We start from the raw sequence: 22647 nt of genomic DNA on the forward strand, positions 1-22647 counted from the left end.
TGGTTGCCATGGCGAAACAATCTCTATCCGAGCTGATTAATGAAGACATGGAGGTTGTTCTCTTAGGGATCCAAACGGAGAAAGTGAGAAATGAGCCTCCCGGTAGGAACAGCTATCCGAGTGACTGATACGATCTCGGATCTTTTCATCTGAAACACTGATTCCATTTTCTGCTGTGTGCTTTATGATCCGCGATAAGAAAGCGTCCGCAGCACTCAGACGCATCTCTCACCCTTGTTTAAATTCCAGAGGACGATGGGAATGCCGATGAGGGCCAATTGAATATGCTCCACGCGGAGACACTTGTGACAGCCAGCGATATTTACTGCATGTTTATCTACTTCCAAGCGATCCCATTATCCCATTATCTCATTATCTTTGCATTCTGGCGTGACTTCATTTGCTGCTTCGTGCTAAATGAGTCTTATTAAGAGCCGCCTTTGTCCTTGAGGAAAGAGAGAAGGGAAGAACAGACTGATGGGGCGGCATCATGTTCGATGCCGTCTTATTGTTTTTTTGTCTTGCTTATTCGTATTTTCAAACAATACTGTCTGCTGATAACTTGAAATTAAATTCATATTTTGCGAATAATACACAAGGCAATTACTGTCTGATTTTCAGGCAAGTGAAATGAGAAGATGGTAGAATCTCATTGGGTAAAAATTTAAGTCTGCTAAGAGTTAGAGACGATAGTTTTAAATGGGCTCTATGCGTTTTCCAGGCATATAGAAAAAACTTATTATAGTACAGTTGAGTAACTATATTACCTTCAGTTGTTATGACAATTTGGACTTCAGTCTCTTTAAGAAACTCTTGCTCTTTCTTAAACTCCATCTTCAGGAAGTCATTACAACATGGCTCCTCTTAACCCTTTAACGTTTTTTTCCAACGTTTCATTGAGAAGTAGCTCGTTAAATGAGCTCTGCAGATATTTGCTAATTGCTGCTGGCTAGTCTGAAGGAGCTGAGTGGAGGAGTCGCATGGAGGTTCGGAAACTGCAGCTCCGAGGAGGAGCTTTGTTCCCGAAGGCGGAGCTAGTTCCAACCAGGCATTTTGCTCGGCTCAATGGTTACAGCGAGAGATTGAAAGATTTCTCAAACATGCATGAAGGACTCAAGGCAACACTCCTGGTATGCTTTTGATTTGACAATGGCATTATAACATGATGCAAAGCTCCAAAAAGTCAATTTTTCATAATACTCCCCCTTTAAGCTCTATAGATCATTTCAAACGGTGATCTCAAGGACTAAGGTGGTGACACAGCAGTGATGGAAAATTGTAGAAATAAACAGCTTAACATCACAGGAGCCGTTCACAAAGTGCAGTCTGTGTACTGTGTTCGTTTTAATTTGGCAATGCAAACAATGACTCAGCCGGATTAGGATCCGCTTCTAGCTTTCTGACTCGGTAAAAACAAGAATGTCTCCGGCTCTGGTTTGACGTCACTAAGCTGTTACTCTTGTTTCTCCAGTGTAAACAGAGCCCTTGTGTCAAAGGTTCCCTGTGAAGATGCTGCCGATTTTTCTGATTACATTTACGTAAATAAAACGTTAAACATTGACGTTGCTCAACTCGGTACAGCTGAGACCAACAAGAGATGAAAGGTGTTTAGACATTTTATCAAATATCTGGATGAAGTATTTAAAAAGGCGCGACACAGAACAGTTTTCCTCAGAAATCATGAAACTTGTAAAGGACATTTTTCTCAGTTTAACTCCACAAGTTGCTCCAGCGTTTAATAACCATGCTGTTAACGTCTGCAATGAGGCCTTTTTGGGCAAGATTGAAAACGTCTGTATTCCTTTTCTAGTTTAGTCAAAATGTTTCATCTTTCATTCAGCTTCTTTCATTAACATCAGCATTAGAGAGGTCTCCACCATTTTAAATCCTTTTTTTTGCTGCATTTTGAGCACCAGCTAGAAAAAAAATGACTGTTGATAGAATAACGGACAACATCCAAACCTAACGTAGAGCTGTGAGAATACGATGACAAGCTAGCTGTCAACAGCTAATTATGCTAACGCTAGCACTAGCAGTGCTCATCTGGGAACATTCACGGCGTTGAATTTGAATTTCCAGGCGCTTAAACTTTCATCAAAATACAGTCAAGACGGTTACATCGCGGCAAAAGTAACACACCTTGTTGTGCCAGAGTGGAACGCTGTGAATTCACAACTTTGGTCCCAACACACACAATCAGAAGCATGCCTCACAGGCAAAACGGGACTTGTTTTTCCATAAAATCTGCTTCACATCCTCAAATTCAGACCCACGAAGCGAGCAATTTTGAACATGACAGCAGAAAACATCAGGAAGAAAACGGTGCTGAAAAGCAGCCAAAGTGTCATGAGGAACTTTTGACTCCTTGAAAAGGTTCTATGAAGCCTGGCAAACGTCAAATGAAGTCGGATTCAAAATTTCTACTAAGCATTTTATATTATTCCTGTAAAAGCTGAAAGCTGCAGTGATTCGGAGAGGTGAAAAGAAAGTATAATCAAAAAGTTGCTGACTTACAAAGAACTCAAGGAACACCACAGGGGGACCCAGAATACAGGAAGCACGTTTTCACATGAGTGGAGAATCCAGCACTGGGACGGAGAGGTATTCATACGCAGGTGGAGCAATCAGGAGACAAGGGACAGCTGGAGGTAATAACTGAGGACAGAGGAGGCTGAACACTAATTAAAACTCTAATGCAAACAGAATATCAGACCGAGACCAAATACAAAGGGATGGTGTTTGGTGCATATCTCTTCAATTCACATTGTAAATATGTTATAGAACATTATGTTTATATTATGATAATATTTGGACCCATCAGTAAAACTACCTTGATTTGCCATGTATATATGTGCATTGTTTCTTTGTTTTATTATTCTTTTATATTCTATTCTTTTTCATGCTCTTGCAACACAATAATTTCCCCATGGGGATTAATAAAGTATCCTGATTCTGGAAAAGATTCATCTAAGCTGAAGTGAATAACCAAAATCAAACTGCTTCAACCCAAAAATGTAACAAAACTCATCTGTGATGTATATATCTGGGAGATTTTGTTCAGATGTTCCAAGTGGCCCACTCAAATCCAATGAACAGCAGGATCAATATTTAGTTTGATAGACTAGTGGTTGGTGATATGAGCTTCATGATTTATCGTATTTTGTGGTATTTAGTGTTATAAAAAAGTATTTACACCTTTTCTGCTTTTTTAGGTAACTTAAAGCTGTATTGGTTTTCATGGGACTATGAATAATAGATCCACGAAAACAAACAATGCTTTTGAAAAACAAATTTATTTTGAAACAGATTTCTTTCAGGACACTAGATACATCAAGAAATGTCATTCTTATCCCCAAAATGCACACGGTGACTGTTATAATTTTCAATTTATTGATATTACTGATGATCTCAAGGAAACAGCCTACAGTATTCTTACTGTATTGCTTTTACATCTAAAATAAATATGTCTCACATAAAGTCTATTGTCACAACTACTCATGGATCCTTTTAACAAAATGAAACCTGGAGATGGAAGTATTACTAATTTAGAGCAGCAAAGAGAAAAATAACACAGAAAAACCCCTGAGTGGCCACTCATTTTTCTCACTCGGGTATGCTATCCACATTATTCCTAGCCCCCATGAGGCTTTGCGTGATTTATGGGCGTGACTTCCGCTGCTAACCGGAACCACCATTTATTCACATGTTAGCAACCCGCTAACTGGCTTTCCACGAAGGTTTAAGGCTATAAAATATGTGGGAACTCCAGCTATCACAGCTTAAATGTGGTAATATTGTTTTACCTGAACCTAAGGCTAATGCGGGGAGGGAAGGCGACTTGAAGAAATGGCCACAGTTAACCTGCACTAGCATAGTTAGCTACTTCACTGACTCGGATGTAGATGCGGGGTTTGTTCCCTTGACTTTCTATCCACACAATGAAATGAGCACACATAAAGCATTTTGGGTTTTCTGTTCAAGGTTAGAATTTTTAGCCAAATTCTTTTTGTTTCCTCATCTGTTGCTAGGCAAAGAAAACCATCGCTTTTGTTTTGAGAGCACGTTCAAGACACACCTGTTGCTGCCACAAACTAAACTTGGTCAGATTATTAGAGTACAGCCACGAACAGCACAACAGTTACCCGAGCTCTGCAAGGGCATCTCACGACACTTTCCAGTGGCAAGTTGCTCTCTAAACAGGTTAATGTGTGATTCTGTTCGGTTCTAGTCCAGTGGGGAGATTCTCTGTATTACAGCCTGGAGCACAGCAGTCGTTTCTCCGCTGATTTGTAGTGACACTCAGCAACAAAGAACCTAGAGGTTCTGGTTGTGATGGACTAAACGAACCCAGATATTTTATTTTCTCTTATAAAAAATGTACCTGGGCCAAACATAATGATAAAGACTCAAATCATAAACTTTATTATTTATTTAAATTCAAAAGAAAAGTAAAATTCACACCACATCAAGCCAATATTATGTAGTTCTGGTGTTTTACACTGTCGGCGCAGAACGGCAGCTCAGATCTCTGACCAGCTTCTCTGCTTTTCTCTTTATTACGGTCATTTCTTCAGAGAAACGAGCTGCTGGAGGTCATTCTGTTACAAAACGTAATGATCGTGTTCCCGTCGCTCCCCGTGAGTAAACTCACAATTAGGATAATCTGTACTGAGCAGCTCTCTGATAGCAGACGGTGTGTCCGTGAACTAGTTCAACTAAATATTGAATAATAACCAAAAAGAGCGATGTAACTTCTATCATGAATATGGATTAGCAAAAAACCCTACAAATTACAGTGAAATACTGATACTTCCGGTGGGGGCCGGAAGTAAGACCCATAATCGTTTCCCCAGTCAGCCTCCCAGGAATAAGGTGGATAACAACAGACCTGTTGCTATAGCAACCGACTGACAACAGCGACATACATGCACCCAAATTCAACACCCAAAAAAAAACACAAACATTTTCCACACAAAGAATAAATTATTCAGTTTGTTACAGTATTACAATTATTTCACGTTTATTTTCTGATTACTAATAAGTGATTGTCTGATTAGCTAATAAAAAATTTGCTCCACTAATGATCTGTCAGAATTGTTCACCTTTTGTTTGTTTATTTTTTTTTTTTTACTGAAGTTTACTCAAGGAGTAAACTTTAAAGTAAACTTTAGTAAAGTTTACTCAAGGAGTTCCACAGCACATCTACATGGAAAGGTTGTCAAAGTCAAGCTAGCATAAGTGACCTATCTTCCTCTTTCTCACTACTTTTTTTTTTTTTTATTAAACCTTTTTTCTGACGTTGTTATCTAGTTGATCTAGTTGTCGCAGTGTTGACAATTTGTATCAAAGCACGGCATCCCTTTTTTTTATATGTATATATATCACTGATACATATTCAGATTTAGTGTGTTACATTGACAGTTTGACAGCTAAAACCAATGGTAGTCATCGCTGGCTAGTAGTTTTTCCTCCTCCAGCAGGAAGCATCAAGGCACCTTGCACATGTGACGTCATGTTGCAACGTGTCTATAAACGCTTCTGATATATTCAATTATGTTACTACTAGTATTGCCCTGTTTATCAAATCTAAAGTTCCTGAATGCAGTTTGGTCTCTAACATTGTTTTGCCTGCTGGCTATTAATCTGCTTGCCATCTTTTCTCCAGGCTAATTAGACCACTAGCTAATCTAACAAAAATCTCTCCCTATTTTCTGGCACTAATGTTTTAACAAATGGTTCAAGACTATTTATTGTTACCATTACCTGGGGAGTAATGACGCCTGGCCAACAATTACTCTTTTTTTTTTCCCATCTTTACAGGTTCCCTGGTTGTCCTTTTCTTCTCACCATTAATCCCAAAACCAGAAAAAGCCAAAGTAATTAAGTATTGATCACACAGAGCAGGTAAAAGCATTCAATATCTAAGTTTGACCGAGCATTCGTCATACAGGAAGAGTTATGTGTTTGGATCATTTCCACTCTGAGTCAGGCTTGAAATATGAAAACTGCTGGTCTATGTTAAGTTCATGTTGGTCTGATGATTTGTAAGCTTGAAGAATGGCTCTTTCTGTACGTTCAATGAATCTTTCATTTCCCTACGAGCTGCGAGAGCGTCCTTGGAATTTCTAAATGAAACCTGTCGGTGAATTGTGCAGCATTACATTCTGCTGAGTGATGAAGTCGAAGAGACTCGTGAAAAGACGCCAAACACACTGCGGAGTGTAAGTGTTTGTGTTATTATTGAGCATATTCAGCAATCAAGCCTGTCCTAAAGACTGTGTTTTGTAGGAAAGTGGCCTTTACTTGGACGCTCAGTGTTGAGAGTGTTTTACTGCTGATTGGATTGCAGTGAGGCCGTGTTTTTCATTATTTTACACTCTGCCGCCCCTCCAATTTAGCAAACTCACAGTGATACACCCACAAACTAAGCCCTTCTGTGCAACCATGTGAATTCAACCTCAGATATTGAAATATTTAAAGGGGCAGCATTATGTATGTTCCATGCCGTTTCATAGCACAGTCATATAACTATGTTAACTTCTGTCGTTTTAAAAATGCTATTTCTATTAAAAATTTAACACCTTGAAATTGGGCCTCTGTCTCTTTAAAAACTCCTGCTCTTTCTGAAACTCGGCCTTCAGGAAGTCATCACATTATGGGTCTTGTATTAACCCTTTAACTACGCTTTTACCAGCGATGCACTGAGAAGTAGCTTCTATAATGAGCTCAGCAGATGCGCAGTTCCACCAGGTGTTTGCTAATTGCTGCTGGCTAGTCTGAAGGAGCTGAGTGGGGAAGTCGTGGGGAAGAGCTGCTGTGTGAGGCGGGAGCTTGGAAGATTGGAAATGAGAGTCTGAAGAGGAGCTACATACTCGAAGGCAGTCAACACCCCAGGTATGTTTTTGGATTATTACATGATGTAAAGCTTTAAAAAGTTGATTTTTTATTCTAAATACAGCCCGTTTCATAGATATTTAAAGAAAAATTTACTTTTTTTCCATAAGAAAACTGTCAGTGCCTTGGAAAGTTATTCATAAACCTCAAACATTTTCTTATTTTCCCATATTACTACTGCAAACTAACATGTTTCAACAGGATTTTGTGTAATTAACTGCTGTAAAATAGCCCATAACAAAAAAGCATGTAGCACCTTCCAATTTCTCAATCTTTGTTACAAAAAAAAAATATGTAGCGTATGCTTACATTAAGCCCCTTTTACTCTGACACACGTACTGTAATTTGTAATGACGGTAGTTCTGTGTAATGTCATCTTTGTGTAAACACAGCTGCCCTGTGAAGGTCTGCTAGAGAACATTAACCAACAAACCGCATCAAAGCAACAAGTCAGAGAAAGTTGAGGAGAGAATTTGAAACAGGGTTGAGTTATAAAACAATTTCCCGACCTTTGAACATTTCTCAGAGGACTCTTCCCATCATCAGCTGAAAATAGAAAGAGAACAGTAAATCAAACCTTTCTATATATGGCTGTCAATCCAAACAGACAAGCCAGGCAACAAGAATCTTAATCAGCTTAAGAACCAATGGCAACTAGGTAGAACCTGTTTTTTGGTAGACTATTTTTTTTGTCCATCCATCCATTGTCGTTCGCGTATCCAAGATTGGGATGTGGAAGCAACAGGTCTGAGGGAGACCCTAAGACCTGCCTCTTCTGGGGGATCCCCAGGCCTTCTCAGTCCAGCAGGATGCATAGTCCCTCCACTTGAGTTTCCTCCCAGTGGGACAAACCTCTAAAGGGAAGTCCCCACAGCAAACCACCTCAACTTATTCCTTTTGATGCAGAGAAACAACAGCTCTACTTTGAGCTGGATGACAGAACCTCTCACCCTATCTCCAAGACTGAGTCCAGCCACCCTCTGGAGGAAACTCATTTCACCCCCTTGTATCCGGGATGCTGCTCTTTTAGTCAAAATCAAGACTTTTGCTTTCTGGATCAGCCGTTTCTTCATCACAGAGCAGCATCTACTTTACTGGAGACGAAAGTGGGTTCCATCCTGTCGTCACTCGCAAACAAGACACCAACACCAATTGGTTGTACAGTCCACAAATGCAGCCATTGTGGAAGAAGCTATTGTCAAAAGAAAGCAATTCAAAGTCCTGTTTATCAGCCAAATATGGGACAAAGCCAACATGTGGAATGAGATGCTTTGATTAAAGGAGACCAGAATTTAGCTTTTCACCTTGCACACAAGACGATGTATGGTGAAAACTAACACTGCTCATTACACACACATCATCTCCACAGCTAATCCTGCTGGCAGGAGGATCATGAAGTCGTGATATTTTGCTTCGCCAACGAAAGAGAAGCTGATGAGAATTGAGCTAAATGTAGGGCAAGCTGCAAAACGATGGACCTGTACTGTATGTGTTAGAATAACTTAAACTAAAAAGCAACTCAGAATCTTTAATAAGACTTGAAAATTGATATCTACTGATCTACTCTTGCCAATCTGACTGAGGTGAAGCTATTTTGCAAAGAGGAATCAGCAAAGATTGGATAAAGCTGCATTACAACTTGTATTAAAGGTCCAATAAAAGTGTCACTTTTGCATTATTTGGTAAATAACAAAACTTTTTATACAAAATTGTACTAAAACTTGTGTTAAACGTCCATTAGAATGGTCAATATGGTCAACTTCATATGTGTCATTATTTACCAAATGACACTTCATGACAACAGTCGTTAACATTCATGAAGACTCCTTCATGTTCACGACAGATGTTATGTCACGTTTATGACAATGTCATGTCAGTCTTATCCACACCCCATCAAATAAGGTGTTACCAAAGATGGCAATCCTAAAATGTGCAAAGCAGTTCCAGTCAGATCAACCTGTGAGTCATGGTTGTCCTCTCTCCAGAAACTGCAGGACTATTATCTGGGTGTGTGACCAAGTCATTTACTCATGAACACTTAGGTAAGGACTCTGACAATCACTGGTGCCTGAAGGTCAACCACTACCGGGGAAAAAACCCTCTTCATTCGTGGCTATTCATGTTTTTCCCCATTTGCGCTCGCTGAACAGCCCTGAGAAAGCACTTACCTCTCCGAACGCCTGAAGCCAATGCCCTAACCAACTGATCCCCAGACCAAGATGCTTCCTCCTCCTCCAACTCCATCACTCACCTTCCATAAGCTTCTCCGGATCCTTCGTCTGTCTCCACGGCCGTCAAACACAGCTCCGTCCAGCTGTAAACCTCTCTCTCCGGATCAAGCCTATCACCTCATCACCAAGCTGGACTGAAGCTTTTCCCCCACAGCAACTTTCACCTACAAAAACAGTAAAACAGCACAACAATATAAGTTTGTTTTATTCTTTGCACCAATCAAATTCTGCTTGTTGTTTCCGTTCTTTCTCAATAAAACTTAGAAAATGAATTCCGGACTTTGAGTCCTTTCTGCATGTTGGTCAGAAAACTGAATCAGAACAAATCATATAAGCCTGTCATGATAAAAATATTTTGATGGACAACAAATTGTGTGACAACTTTATGCAATAAACAATAATATCGTTGCTTTGAGGCATTCTCAGGTAAGAAAAATATAGCAGCATAATAATGCAAGTATGCCATCTCAAAGATGAATGAACTTCAATTTCTAACAAACATTTTAAAAGCTAGTCGACATTTTTGATATTCAAAATAGGTCAACAAAACACCCAAAATAACAAATATTTTAAGTCTCTCTAAGTAAAAGCTCCCTTGGAAAAAGAAACTGGTTAAAACCAATGTACCAGACCGTGTGTCATCCAGTGAAACAAACAACAATCATGAAAATGGAAATTATTGAGTTTGTTTTAATTTATCATTATATAAATTGATTTATTGCTTAATGCATCATTTAACTTCCATTCAGAATTAAGCAAAACCGAGTTAGTTTATTACAAAGATATCCCTGATCAACTTCATGGTCACAATGCAATGAAATGTGGGAAAGTGTAAATGTACTCTAGCAAAGGTACTGTAATATATATTTTTTTATCCTTTTATAAAACTGTGTCTTGTTTGTTTGACTTTCCAAATGAGGCAAACACATTGACCTAGTTGACTATGGAATTTTTTACAAGCTCAATTTCAAGACTTCCTCTCCCTTAATGCCAATCGGCGTTTCTGAGCTGCATGAACTGTTTGCCTCATGCTCTTAACCAGTCCCTGAAAATAGAACAATCAGCCCAGCGTTGCCGAGCCAGTGAAGCCGCAAACCCTTAATGTGTTTGCATTCCCCGGCTCCGGCTGCCTCTTCAGGATCTGGGCAAACAGCAGCTAGCAAATGAAAGTGACGCAGCGGGGAAGGGCAATAACATGCATGCTTCCTGCGTTGCTTCCCGTTTCCCTGACATGTTTATGCCTGCCTCCTTGTTTGCTCTCTCTCCACGCGTGTGTATTTGCGTGTCTGTGTGTGTGGTGCGGATATGCAGATAGAGTGCTAGAAGACAGACTGTTTCCCTGCTGTTCCCCACAGAGACTATGATTATCTGCTCTCCCCAGGACGGAGACCTCAGCCAGCAGCTGTTCCGCCGCTCGGCGTCCTTACTGATGAGCCGCTATCGGCCGTGACAGACCTCGTGTCACGGCACGCCCGAGTTGTGGACAGGACTGGGAAGGAATCGAAGGCCAACTTTGGATTTGTCCCAAAACTCTCTCACGCCACAAACATTGAATTTGTTTCACACTGCAGATGTATTTTGCCATGTAGGAAAGTGAGGCCAATTTGAGATTGAAAACTCAAAAAAAAAAAAAAAAAAAATTTTTAGAAAATTTTTGAAATTTCCAGATTTGAGTCTCTTCTCTAGCAAAATTTTTTACTTTTCAAACTCAGAAATTTTCTTGTTTCCGTCAAAATTGTGAGGTTTTTGGTGGAAGTTTACAATGGCACCAATACGCCGCCGTATTTAATCTGCAACAAGTTTTTTTTGAGGCCCAATAAGAGCGTTTTCAACCACACCATGGCGATCCGCCTCACTTCAACAGTCAGGAGCTAAAAGTCTGACGAACACTGTTCCAGTGAAATCTTCCTAATTTCAAGTACCTGCCATTTGATTATTAGTTGCACATTTTTTTTTTACTATCAATACAATTTCTATCAGTTTGTACAAATGTGTGTCAAATGGTGTTTGTATCTGGTTCCCTTATTACCAGGACAGACTTACTCTAACAATAATATTTAATGTTGCATGAGATCGGGATCTAATAACTCCTCTACACAGAGATAAATCCCTACCAAGGCAGCAATAAGTTGGGGAGGAGGGACAGTTGTCTGCTCAACACACTGCAGGAGAAAACATTAGTCGTCTTTGGTTCTGAATCCTCTCTGGGATTTTGGTTGTCATAATTTAAACTGTGTGATGAGAAATTTGATTGGTTTTTAAACATTTTTTAAAGCAAAGATTGACCTTGACATTGGTAATCTTGAGTTATTTTTAATTGATTTACACCTAAATTCTCCAGATGTTTTTTTTTTTTTTTTTTTTTTTTTAAATCATTATTTATTTATTCTTTTTGTGCTTCACAGCGTTCACTACAGTCCAAGCGTCCCTGTGAAGGCTTTATGTGAGCAGAGTTGTCTCTGAGATGACACAGATCTCGTTATCAGGACATTTCTCCTAGAGAAAAGAGAGCACTACAAAAGGAGCGAGAATAAATCATTTGGCTTCAGTTATTGTAATTCAAAATGAAGATAGCGGAGCCTGGCTGCTAAAAATAAAGAGCGCCTTGTTAAGTCTCGACTGTAAATGATATCTCCTCGACTCCGGTGCAAGTACTCGTATCAAGAGTTAGAAAAACAGATTTCATAAGCCTTCGTGAGCCGACAGGAAATGTCATGATTGTCAAACTGAGTAGATATTGTTGTTTGCCTAAATGCTCAGCAAAGTTTGCTTTACTAATGCAAAAGCTAATTAGGACACCAGCAAGCAAAAAAACAAAACAAAAAAAGACACAGATTCCTGGTCTTTTCTGGTTGGACAGAAAAGACCAAACCAATCTGAAAAATAAAAGTTGAGCTCGCGGAAAAAGCAGCAAGTTATCGGGGGAAGAAATAATGCGTTGGAAAACATATTACAAGACAAACACCCGCGTTATGTTTATGTTTTATCTCCTTTTTTATGTCTGCTTTTTTTACTTTTATTCTGTGTCAATTAGTCAGATTAAAACGGAAAGAACTAAAGCTGCACCTTTTATTAAAGAAGGCACTTAAATGACAAAATATATGTATTTTGACATGTCCACACGCTTGTGTTCAGGCTTACATCTAGCATAGATAAATAATTCATTTCTGTGTAGAAAATTGAGAAATACATGAAAATGGTTGGATTTTTACATTAAAAAAAAATTTGCACAAAGCAGCCGAAGACACAGCCAAGAGTTGGCAAAAAGCGATTATGTTACATTTGCAACACACACACACCACTATGGCATCCTGAGAAGAAAACAGTAATAGTGAAGTCTACAGATTAAACGTGAGCTAAAACAAAACAAAAAAAAACCCATGAAGATTTCAATGGAGGTTTGTCCAGTGAGGAGGAGGAGCATGTGAAGATAACATGCTAACAAGCTAACATGCCGTCACATTAACCAGGAATTTAAAATCGATTCTTGGAGAGTCCAGTATGCAAATTCACCAAAGTGATGAAAAACCACTTCTGCCAAAGACTGAAATTTGAAACACAAATTCTTAAACTTGTTGCTAATGCTATTAGAGCTACTATTAGTAATACTTTTACCTATAGAAATATTGTAAGCACATCATTGAATGTGTTGTATTAGAGTAGAATGAAGGTATATTGCCACAATACTTATAAATAGAAAGAGATCATAATTGTGATTATGTTGGAGTAGGGATGGGTTTTTACTGACTTATACCAATATAAAGATATTGGTATATGTTTTTACTTCTACTCACTCCTTCAATCGTTTGTATTACTGTCATTTTATTTGTAATTTCTGGTCTTCAAGATAACTTACTTTATGTTAGTATGTGATGCAATGACTATACAAGTCTCCCTTTTCTCCACACAAGTCAATGTTTAACCGTTCAGGTTAAAGTTGCACAGAAATAATGTAAGAGTCCAAAACTTTAGGACACATATCACACTTATCACACCCCTCAATCGTTGTAAGTCCGTCTACAGCTAGTTTTCTCTCACCGTATGATTCGCTGCAGTCACACACTCGTTTCTTGGGCTCAAAGGTGGAGAAAAAAAGTCACAGCTTAGTAACTCTCAAAGAGAGTGGTTATTGTTTTGGGTTTTCCTCCATTTACATTCAAAATTGGAATTGTTTCGTGGTCATGGTACTTGTTTTACCAAAGGAGAGGATGTTTTTGGTTGGACAAAGGGAAATCTGGCTCAGTATGTTTCATGTTGCCTTCATTGATGGAGTTTTGTTACAGAGGTGTTCACCACATTGTGAAATATCCTGTTATGATGGCGTGTTTTGGCTTGAAGACAATGCGGTACATTATTAATGCATGGGAGGACACAAGCAGGTTTCAGGACCTGAATCAAAAACCTTTTTTTGGTGTCAGAAAATTACACATTTCTTTGAAAAATGGTAGAAAATTGGTTGTAGTTTGTTGATGTTTTCATACTTTGGAGATTTGTGGGTTTTCTGACTAAAATATAAGAATAAGGGCTTTGACATTTTAAAACCAATACATAAAAAAAATGTTGTTTTTTTGGCTTATGTGGGTTTTTTTTAATGCTCCTAAACACGTCCTACCTTTGTCTCATTTAGGTTTCTTAGCAATTTCATATCTGTAACAAACTGAATTCAGTCCAAATGACTATTATAGGTGTCCATTAAAAAAAAAATCTATCACAGGCCAACCCATGAGGGATTTGTTCTCAATGGAACACATAAACAGTATTATCCTTTTTGTAATCTATTGCTGCCTTTATGTTGGGAACCATCACTCTGATCTGTTTATTAAATTCAGATGCTTTTTGTCGTGACACAGCTTGTGGAGTACTGCCATCTCACATGGAGCTCCAATATTTACAGTGGTGACAATATTGTGTTTGTGGGGGTGTTCCCATAACAATATAGAGTCCAAAGGTAAAAACCTTCACGCAGAAGCCGGGAGAACAGAGGGAATAAGTTCATCAAAACAGAAAGTTTTTTGGCATGAGGACTGACATTTTCAATTTAAGGGACTGACCTGAAAAACAAATACACTCTCAAGAAAACTTGAGAATATGTCAAAAACTCTGAGCTTGTGTGATTTTAGACAAAATTAGATTAATGCCTGCTAAGATGAATATTGATTTAGAGGTGTGTCATTGATTAGGCGGGCTGTGAGGGTGTCCTCTCAAGTCACTGCAGCTGAACTCCAGTCCACTGTAAATCTCAAACTTTATCCTACCGCTCCTCTAGAAGAAGACACCAAGATGCCATTTCAGCTTAAGGCAGGATTTAACCTTTGACTTAGTACCTCTGACCTCTCTAAGAGGAACTGAATGGTAGTTAAATTCTTGGCTTTAAATCTATCAAATGCAACCTGAAGATCAAGACTTACAGACACCAACAGCGCTGCATCATCTGCATGAAGCAAATTCTGTGAAGAGGGATGTCCTAATAACAGTCAGTCATTTCAAATTATGTGTTTCTGAATACATAGTCTCAATTTTTAACAGTATAAACTGGCACAAGTTAAATGGCCTGACGTTTTTCAGTCATTTTGATCACTTGAAGTGCTTTACGCTACAGATCACAAACACCCATTTACAAATTTATGCACCAATATATAGATGGGTAGATACTGCTGGGTTACCTGCCTTGCCCAGGGGCAAATCAGCATGTGACAAGAAGAAACTGGAAACTAACCTACAACCTTCCAGTTGTAAAGCAACTTCTCCACCTACTCAGCCACAGACCACTGCACAGCCAAATCAACAAAATACCTGTAAGAAATGATTTTGCCTTTTTGACTAAGCAAGGTTGCTGAAGGCTTTTTGTGTTGTTGAAAAATTGTTTTGTGAAATCTTTAAAAACCCTACATTAGATGCAGTTTAGACGGTGGCCAGATTTGACCAAGTAAAGAAAAAGAAAGAGAACATGATCGTCTGTGAAATGATTCCTCGGAGATGCTCAAAAGCATGACTACCCTTCGAGCCTTGAAGTATTTCACTCAAACATGAGTAATGATAGGGCAAAAGAAAGGGGAAAAAAAGGGGTCAAAGGATCACGGAAATCAGAGTGATCCGTCCCCAGGGCCCTCTTAAGTATATATCCCAAATTTCATTGCAGTTCGACCCAAACCTGTTGACATATTTCTCTCTGCAGTCGATGACCCTTTGCGGTCCCCGGAGAAACGTATTCCTGTATTGTTGATGCATTTCTTGAGCGGTATTTCTAGTTTACCTGCAGCAGCGTATTCCCCAGGGTGCACTTAGGAAACAGTGAAAGTAGGGCGGAGAGTGTGACCCTGCTGCGGTGAATGGGAATGACTCTTCTGCTCCTGCCTCGACCAGCCGGGACGAAGGAGTGAATGCATGCCGGGGAGCGTGTCAGAATGCGAATCTAAACAAGCTATTACCGAGGGAGTGGGCTGTGCCGCAAACAAGGTGGACGAAAGTGAACACAGACTCTCTTGTTAGCAAAGAAGATATATATAAGAAGAAGTGCAACCCCTTATTTTTGGGGGTGGGAGGGAGTGGAGAAATTTGAAGGAAACAACCAATTTACCTTCCCAACGTTCTCTTTGTTCAGGCTGGAACAGAGGAGCCGAGGCTTTCCGGTGATTGTTTTGTGCACACATTCATCAAACTCCAAAGTAAAATACGGCTGCTAAAGCTCTTTGGGCTTACGTCGTGATTCTACTTGTTAAATATACCACGGCGTTATTGAAAATCATGCAAAGCAGCTCTTGTTTGTCAAGAGACTCGCTTGCGACCGTTTGCGCCGTACGCAAATCTCCCCCGCTGATTATAAGATTTGGCCGTAAGCGCTGGCTGAAAAAAAAACAAAACAAGAAACTGTAGCTAAGCCGCCCATTGAATTAACCTCTAACTGCATTTGAGAGATCGTCGTGTGCTTTATCGTGCGGTAAGACGCGGTATGCGCACAAGAAAAAAAGCCTGAGAGCCTGTGTAAACAAAGCCACGGCGTTTGACGCGTACATCGACACTAAACACGGTCGACGTTGAGAACAAATGGCAGAAGGAGAGTGCGTGCACATTGCCAAGGTCCTTTCTGCCCCCCGTGGTCGCTCGCTGATCGGGGATGATAAATGCCTGGACATGGCTGAGCCCTCATTTGGCTCGCGAGGCATCAGGTGATGAAAGTGGAGCCCTTGTCAGGGATGGAGAGCGCTCCGCTCTGCAAGGACAAGGCCTTAGACCCACGGAGACATTAGAGGAGAACGGACTTAATATTCACCACAGGCAGGCAACACTTTTACAGAATGGCCGTGGGAATGTAAAAAAATAAAAAAGTGCCCACTAGCAACTTTGTAGAAGAATTTAAGTGAATGTACTGTGTATTGTGCCACTGCAGTAGGTTATTGATCCCCTGAGCATCTGAGCTGTTAAATGCCATAAAATACAAGCAAATGCATTCAAACGTCTTGAGCTTGTTTCACTTTTTTCATGTTTCAAGCTCAAAAGTAGGTTTTACTGAGATTTTTGTGATAGACCAACACACAAAAAAATTAAAAAAAAATAATAATAAAAAAATCAGGCCACTTTGCAATTATCCACTATTAAGCATTTGTCTACAACATCAAATCCGAACAAGGCAGGGAACTATTGACTTAGAATTTTAGTGCAATATTTTGTGGTGCTATTGTGATAACAATAAAAATAAAATTATTTTATTTTTAAAAACTATGTATTACTAATTGTTTAGATAACTGTTTGGGCATGACTGCATGTCAGCCTTCATAGCACCAACAACACAAATAATGTCCTTAAGAACTGAAAGAAGTATGCCTTAAATTTATCTGTACAGCAACTGCACTTAATATTTTTTGATTTGCTGATTTTTAACTTATCAGCACAAATATAAAACAAAGTTCTGCAGGATATACAACAAACAATACCATAAATGCCCAACTCCAACTCCCAATAAAATGAATTGCAGTTGGGGGTCGTAATATCATAAAACACGAATGGCTCCACGTGTTTCAATACTTTTGCAAGTCACTGTTTTATTAAGTAAGTTAAAATGCTAGAAGGCATCTACTTTTTAGTTTCCTTGGATGAAACACTGGAACTCTGCTTTTCTTTTCGCAGCCAATGAGGCGGTGTGAGGAGGGAGGCCACCAGGCGCCCGCAGCACACTTTTGGACGATTAATTATCTTAGCAGGCCTTACCCGGCTAATCACTCATGAAACAGAGATTTTGCATAATTCGAATCTACTCCGACAAAGTGAAAAAGAGGGGGGGGTGAGGGGAGAAAAAAAATCTTTAATTAATGGAATCAAGCAAACAAAGTGAAAGCCACTGCTAATTACATTCAATCAGTGCGTAATCATAATGTTGTGTGTCTCAATTACAGGATTTTAATGTCCTCATCATTGTAATCGCACACAGCACTTTTAGATTCGCGCAGGCAGCCCACTCTGTTTAAAGATGCCCACCCAGCTTACTAATATAGCAGTGTGCTGCCTTTGGGATAATTGATTTGGTTTAATATAATGGAAGACAGAGAAAGAGGAGAATCTCAAAGGAAATAGGGCTGTCACGAGCCTTCAGTGCTGATATAACGCTGTACCCTCACCTCCATCTCCTGATCTCTGAAAAACTAATGAAGTTGTATTTGCATGCAGTCTGGCACCGCGTGGTGACACTCTGTCTACTTTGTGGAGTTTGAAGATGATTATTTTGTCATCAGGAGCACATCTATTTTTGTCTGTTGCGTGGTAGAAACGGAAAAAAAGAAAAAGCACTTTTAGTGAGGTGAAGAAGCAAACGTAATAAAAATCTAAGCTTTTAGAGCAGGAGAAACGCTCAAAAGAATCATCTGCTGTTTACTACAGTTATCTGATTTGAACTTGGATGCTTGTTTTCAAATTACAGAGATTAATTCTATTTGGCAGATCATTTTATAGAGGTAGAGAATGTAGAGCCGAGCACTTTCATAATTGATTTGCCAGACATCCTATAGACGCGTTGCAAAGTGGCGTCGCAGGTGCAAGATACCGACGATGACTACTATTGATTTTCGCTGTCAAGTTGTCAACATAAAGCGCTAAATCTAAAACGTACGAGTGATATATCAAAGAAAAAAGGATGCAGTGCATTGTTAACACTACAACGACTAGAGAAGCTCCCAGATGTATTACATTTCCCAGGTCAGGAAAAAGTTTTAATAAAAATAAATAAATAGTGAAGGAGAGGGAAATAGGTCAGCTATGCTAGCTTGACTTTGACAACCTTAACATGTAGATGTGCTGCAGAATTCCAGTGTTTCAGTTCAGTTAAAGAAAAGAAAGCCGACCCACACACCATCGCTGACAGATCATCAGTAGAGCAGGTGTTTCAATTAGCTAATCAACCATCGCTGTGTTCACTTATTAATAATGATGATTTTACTAATAAATCATTATCAATCATTAAATCATTATTTATTAATGATTTAATTAATAAATCATTATTTATTAATGATTTAGTTGATAAATCATTAATAAATAATGATTTATTATTTATAATAAACCTGATTGGCCAGGTTAACTTACTCCATAAAACGATGGTTCGGAAACATTATGGCTGAATGTTCTGTTCTTTCTATGGGAAATGTCTGCATGTGTTTTGGTGTTGAATGCCATCAGTTACTCTGTTTTAAAATGTAAGGTGAGGTTTGAAATCAAAACTGCAATTTAAAACAGTAGCAAATTTTGAGCTTACATTCAGGTCCTTGTCTCTGTTTTAGGCACAATAAATACATTATTTTTAAGAGCTATATTTCAATGTTTTTGTATAATTTCAGCTCTAATCAGCTCTACTCCAGCCACAGAAAAATCTTTCCTAAAATATTTTGAAATGATAACTGTTATGCATGCATATGTTGTTTTGTCACTGTGGTTTCGTTTTTTTCTCTATCTGCAGGTTCAGAGGCAGACTTCAAGGATGTTGGTTTGGGTTCTCACTCTGCCTTTATGTCTCATCCTTTCGCTTTAAAAACATCTTCCAAAAATTTCTCCCTTTTTCGCCTTTCAATTCTAAGTGCTACACTGCTCGACAGGACCCGTTAAAACATGTGTAGTTTTAATTATATTTTCTACAACAGCTAAAGGGTATTCAGGGACACCTTTGGGCTCCAAAGGTTGGCCTGGTTAACTTACTCCATGTCACATGTGATGATTATTATAATTATCCCTTTTAGCCATAGGTTTTTCTGCAATTATTTTTTTGCAAATATTAATGTCAATATGTCAATGCTCTAATTTACCTCCTGTCAGTCTGTCGCTGCGCGCCAAATATTAGCCATCTGGGAAGGCAGCGTGTGTGGAGCCGATCTATCTGATCTGTGTACTGAGGAGCTGATTATAAATGATGTTTGATGGGCAGGCTCCTGAAGCTTTCATGAGATGGAATTTCCATAACTCATTATCCTGCAGGTTTAATAACTGTAATCATATTAATCCTTGGATTACAGTCGCATCAATCAAACACATTTCTATTTAAAGGATGTAGGATTCCTGCCAACAGGTGTTCAGTGGTTTTTTTCTGATGGATGGCTTCAAGTCTGGTTCATTTGCCTTCTGTCAGTGACAGGAGGCAAAAAAAAAAAAAAAATGGAGCCTGCCAGAGAAGTGATGTAAGACAAATTTTTTACACTGTCAGATTGAACATAGTGCAGCTTGTTACATACAAGTCCAGCATTACTTGGAGCAGTTAGTAAAGGCGTAATGGAGCGGTTTTCTAGCTATTTTCCAAGTACAGAGCAAAATTAATCAATTTATTGAAAGATGTCAAATTTGTTTTTCCTTTCAAAACAAAGTGAACACAACAATGAGATTTTTTAAAGCTACTAATTGCAGTTAAGACACAAAGTTTACATACACCAAATAAAAGGACTTTTTTTTTTCCCCTCACTGTCTGAAATGCTTATTTCCCCCAAGTTTGTACCGGAAGTGAGTCACACAACTGAACCGCCATTTTGGTAGGGAAGTCCAACTCAAAAAATATAGATTAAAAAGAGTACTCAAAAACAGTAATAGTTTTAATGTTCTTATATTTCTAATAAATTAAACAGAAACAAGACGAGAGCTGGTTCTAAGCTTGTGGCTTATTTTTTGTTGTCAAAGCAACTCCATAGCAACTGTCATAACAGTTAGTTACAGATACCTAACAAGATGGCCGTCAGTTACTAAGTTTTCTTTATTATGGTAACTATTTACTGCAGCCAACACTAAAACTACGGCTCTCACACTCACCAAGATAAAAAGAACTTGTTGCTAGATGACAAAAATGCTACACCAGCCAGCTCTACACCCTACAGAGATCAGAGGGTGTAGACTGTCAAACTTCCTCATTTCTATCGATTCCAGTAGCAGCTAGCAGCTAACGGTGGCTTGTAGAAAGTGCAGATTTGCTTATAGCCGGGAATATTCCGAAAATGTCAAAAGACAATATTTTGACTGAAGGAAAATGAAACGGGCTTTTATACAGTAGATGATGTCAGTAGGTGAAGAATTAAAGCAGATAACGTGTTTTAAAAAGCCGAATAATTTCAGTCCCTTGTTGAAATTAGAGCTGGCAAAAAAGTTGTCATAAAAAAAAAAAAAACAAGCTTCTTAATTTTTTGACATCACCACAAAACACTTAGACTCTGATAAAAGTTTTGCCTGAATTATAGTGACTTGAATAATGTCCACTGAAAGGTAACATTTGTAACTCCCCTTTGAAACAAAAAGGCATTTTAAAAACAAATGTCTTACATGATTTGGTTTGATTGAAACAACAACAAAAAAAAGATTAAACAGCGGCAGCCAAAATATTTTGATTACCATGGGAAATTGTAAGTGGCCTGTCCCTGCACAGTTCTTTATCAAGTTCTATACAAGTACAGAAAGCTAGTTGCGCCAATTATGAATGTTTGTTCTGCTATCGCTAAAGCCAACATGGTATTTAGCAGAAGCTAATGCTAATTGCTAGATTTTTTTCAAATTATACCTGCCTGTGAAAAACTACAACCATCGACCACCAATTTAATTGTTCTACAACGCCCTTAAATATTGAATTCATGTTTATACCTTGCTCTCTACTGCCAGTGTTTTAATTTGGTCCTGTTAGTTTCCTGTTTTAAATAAAGTTATTGGGAAAAGAAAGAGAGAAAGAGCAAGAGAGAACATGAAAACTGTGGCATAAACACTTTTCAAAATGAGAACGTGAACATCTAACTACTTTAACAAATTCTTCGCAGATGACACCAAAGACGTCAAACATTCAACAAAATGAAAGCTTGCAAAATTGCTAAATAATTAATAGTTCAGCATTTATCCGGGAAAACTGATTTAGGGGAACCTAAGTGCGCTCAATGTTTTAAAAGATAGCAACAGTGCCAGACTAAATTAGCTCTGCCATTAGCGTATCAGCAGCAGCCCACTACTGGCCACGCCCAACTGGAGGTTTGAGAAGACACAGCACACACACACACACAAAAAAAAGACATCGAAAAGTAGACAGTTGGAAGCAATAGTAGCTTCTGTAGTATCATCTAGGAAAGAAACAGCTAAATAGATTAAATCTGAGCCAGTTTTCAAAACTGAAAGACACGAAATACAGTTAGCAGCAGTAAAATCTCAGCCAGTAACTCTGTCTGGGAGAAAAATGGAGTTTGGTGCATCAGCTATTGAAAGAGAACAATAGGTTGTTGGCAGCTGACGCACATGGCACACACAATTTAGAGACAGGCTCCTGCTGTTAGGTTATGAATAACAACTCACTGATGTCATTAGAAAAGTTTTATACAAATTCTAGTATTAAAGTGTAATTAGTTTAATGGCCTCATTTAAAATTAAAATTTTTATCATTTATAATCTCATGTATTTATTCAATGCCTAATATGTCATTATGCAGACCAGGTAAATAGCCGCTCTTCCTGAGAAAAGCTGAATGGATTAACGACTCGATTATCTGACAGAACAAGACGTAACTTTTAAAAACCGCACCCCGAAATAAAATGTCGCTTAGAATTTATTGCAGGAGAGTGCATGAATCGAACTTTTTAATTCGCAGTGGCAACGCATTTCAGCTGTGCCCTTCCTAACCTGACCAACCCTTATTTAATGAGCTCCTTTATTGGGGCAGCTTTAAAGCCTCAGTTTCTACACAGCCTTCTTGGTCCAAACAGCAAATCCCTCCCAGATCCAGATCAGAACTTTATCCAGCAGCAATAATCTGTGACGAAATCTAATTTACTTGCTGCCGTTTTCAGCGTGTCAGAAGACGACGTCAGAACAGTTTTCAAATCGCTGAATAATCTGGAGTGAGGACAAATTTGCAGATCTTCATGATCATTTAGGGCATGAATGACAAATTGAGGATATTAATGATTTATTTGAACTGTCTATTTTCTCCTGACTGTACAACAATTAACTGCAAGTATTTTTTTCCTTTGAAAAATCTAGTGCAAAGATTCAAATTCAACGGGATTTTTTGTTTAATCCACAACAAGGCCAAAAA

At 38.7% G+C, this 22647-nt stretch overlaps 1 long non-coding RNA gene across 2 annotated transcripts in view; it reads right to left on the minus strand.

The window, feature by feature from the left end:
* The window catches only part of LOC122825344, a 114290-nt gene that overhangs the window by 12701 nt on the left and 78942 nt on the right, over positions 1 to 22647 (minus strand). The window contains exon 5 of one of the 2 annotated variants that reach the window (XR_006369627.1): positions 9146 to 9289. This is a non-coding gene — a long non-coding RNA (uncharacterized LOC122825344). Of the gene's footprint in view, positions 1 to 2514; positions 2580 to 9145; positions 9290 to 22647 lie in introns of those variants that run through there. The other variant, XR_006369626.1, reaches the window with a different exon arrangement.

The sequence above is a fragment of the Gambusia affinis genome, linkage group LG22, assembly GCF_019740435.1.
Source record: "Gambusia affinis linkage group LG22, SWU_Gaff_1.0, whole genome shotgun sequence".
Taxonomy (NCBI): Eukaryota; Metazoa; Chordata; class Actinopteri; order Cyprinodontiformes; family Poeciliidae; genus Gambusia; species Gambusia affinis.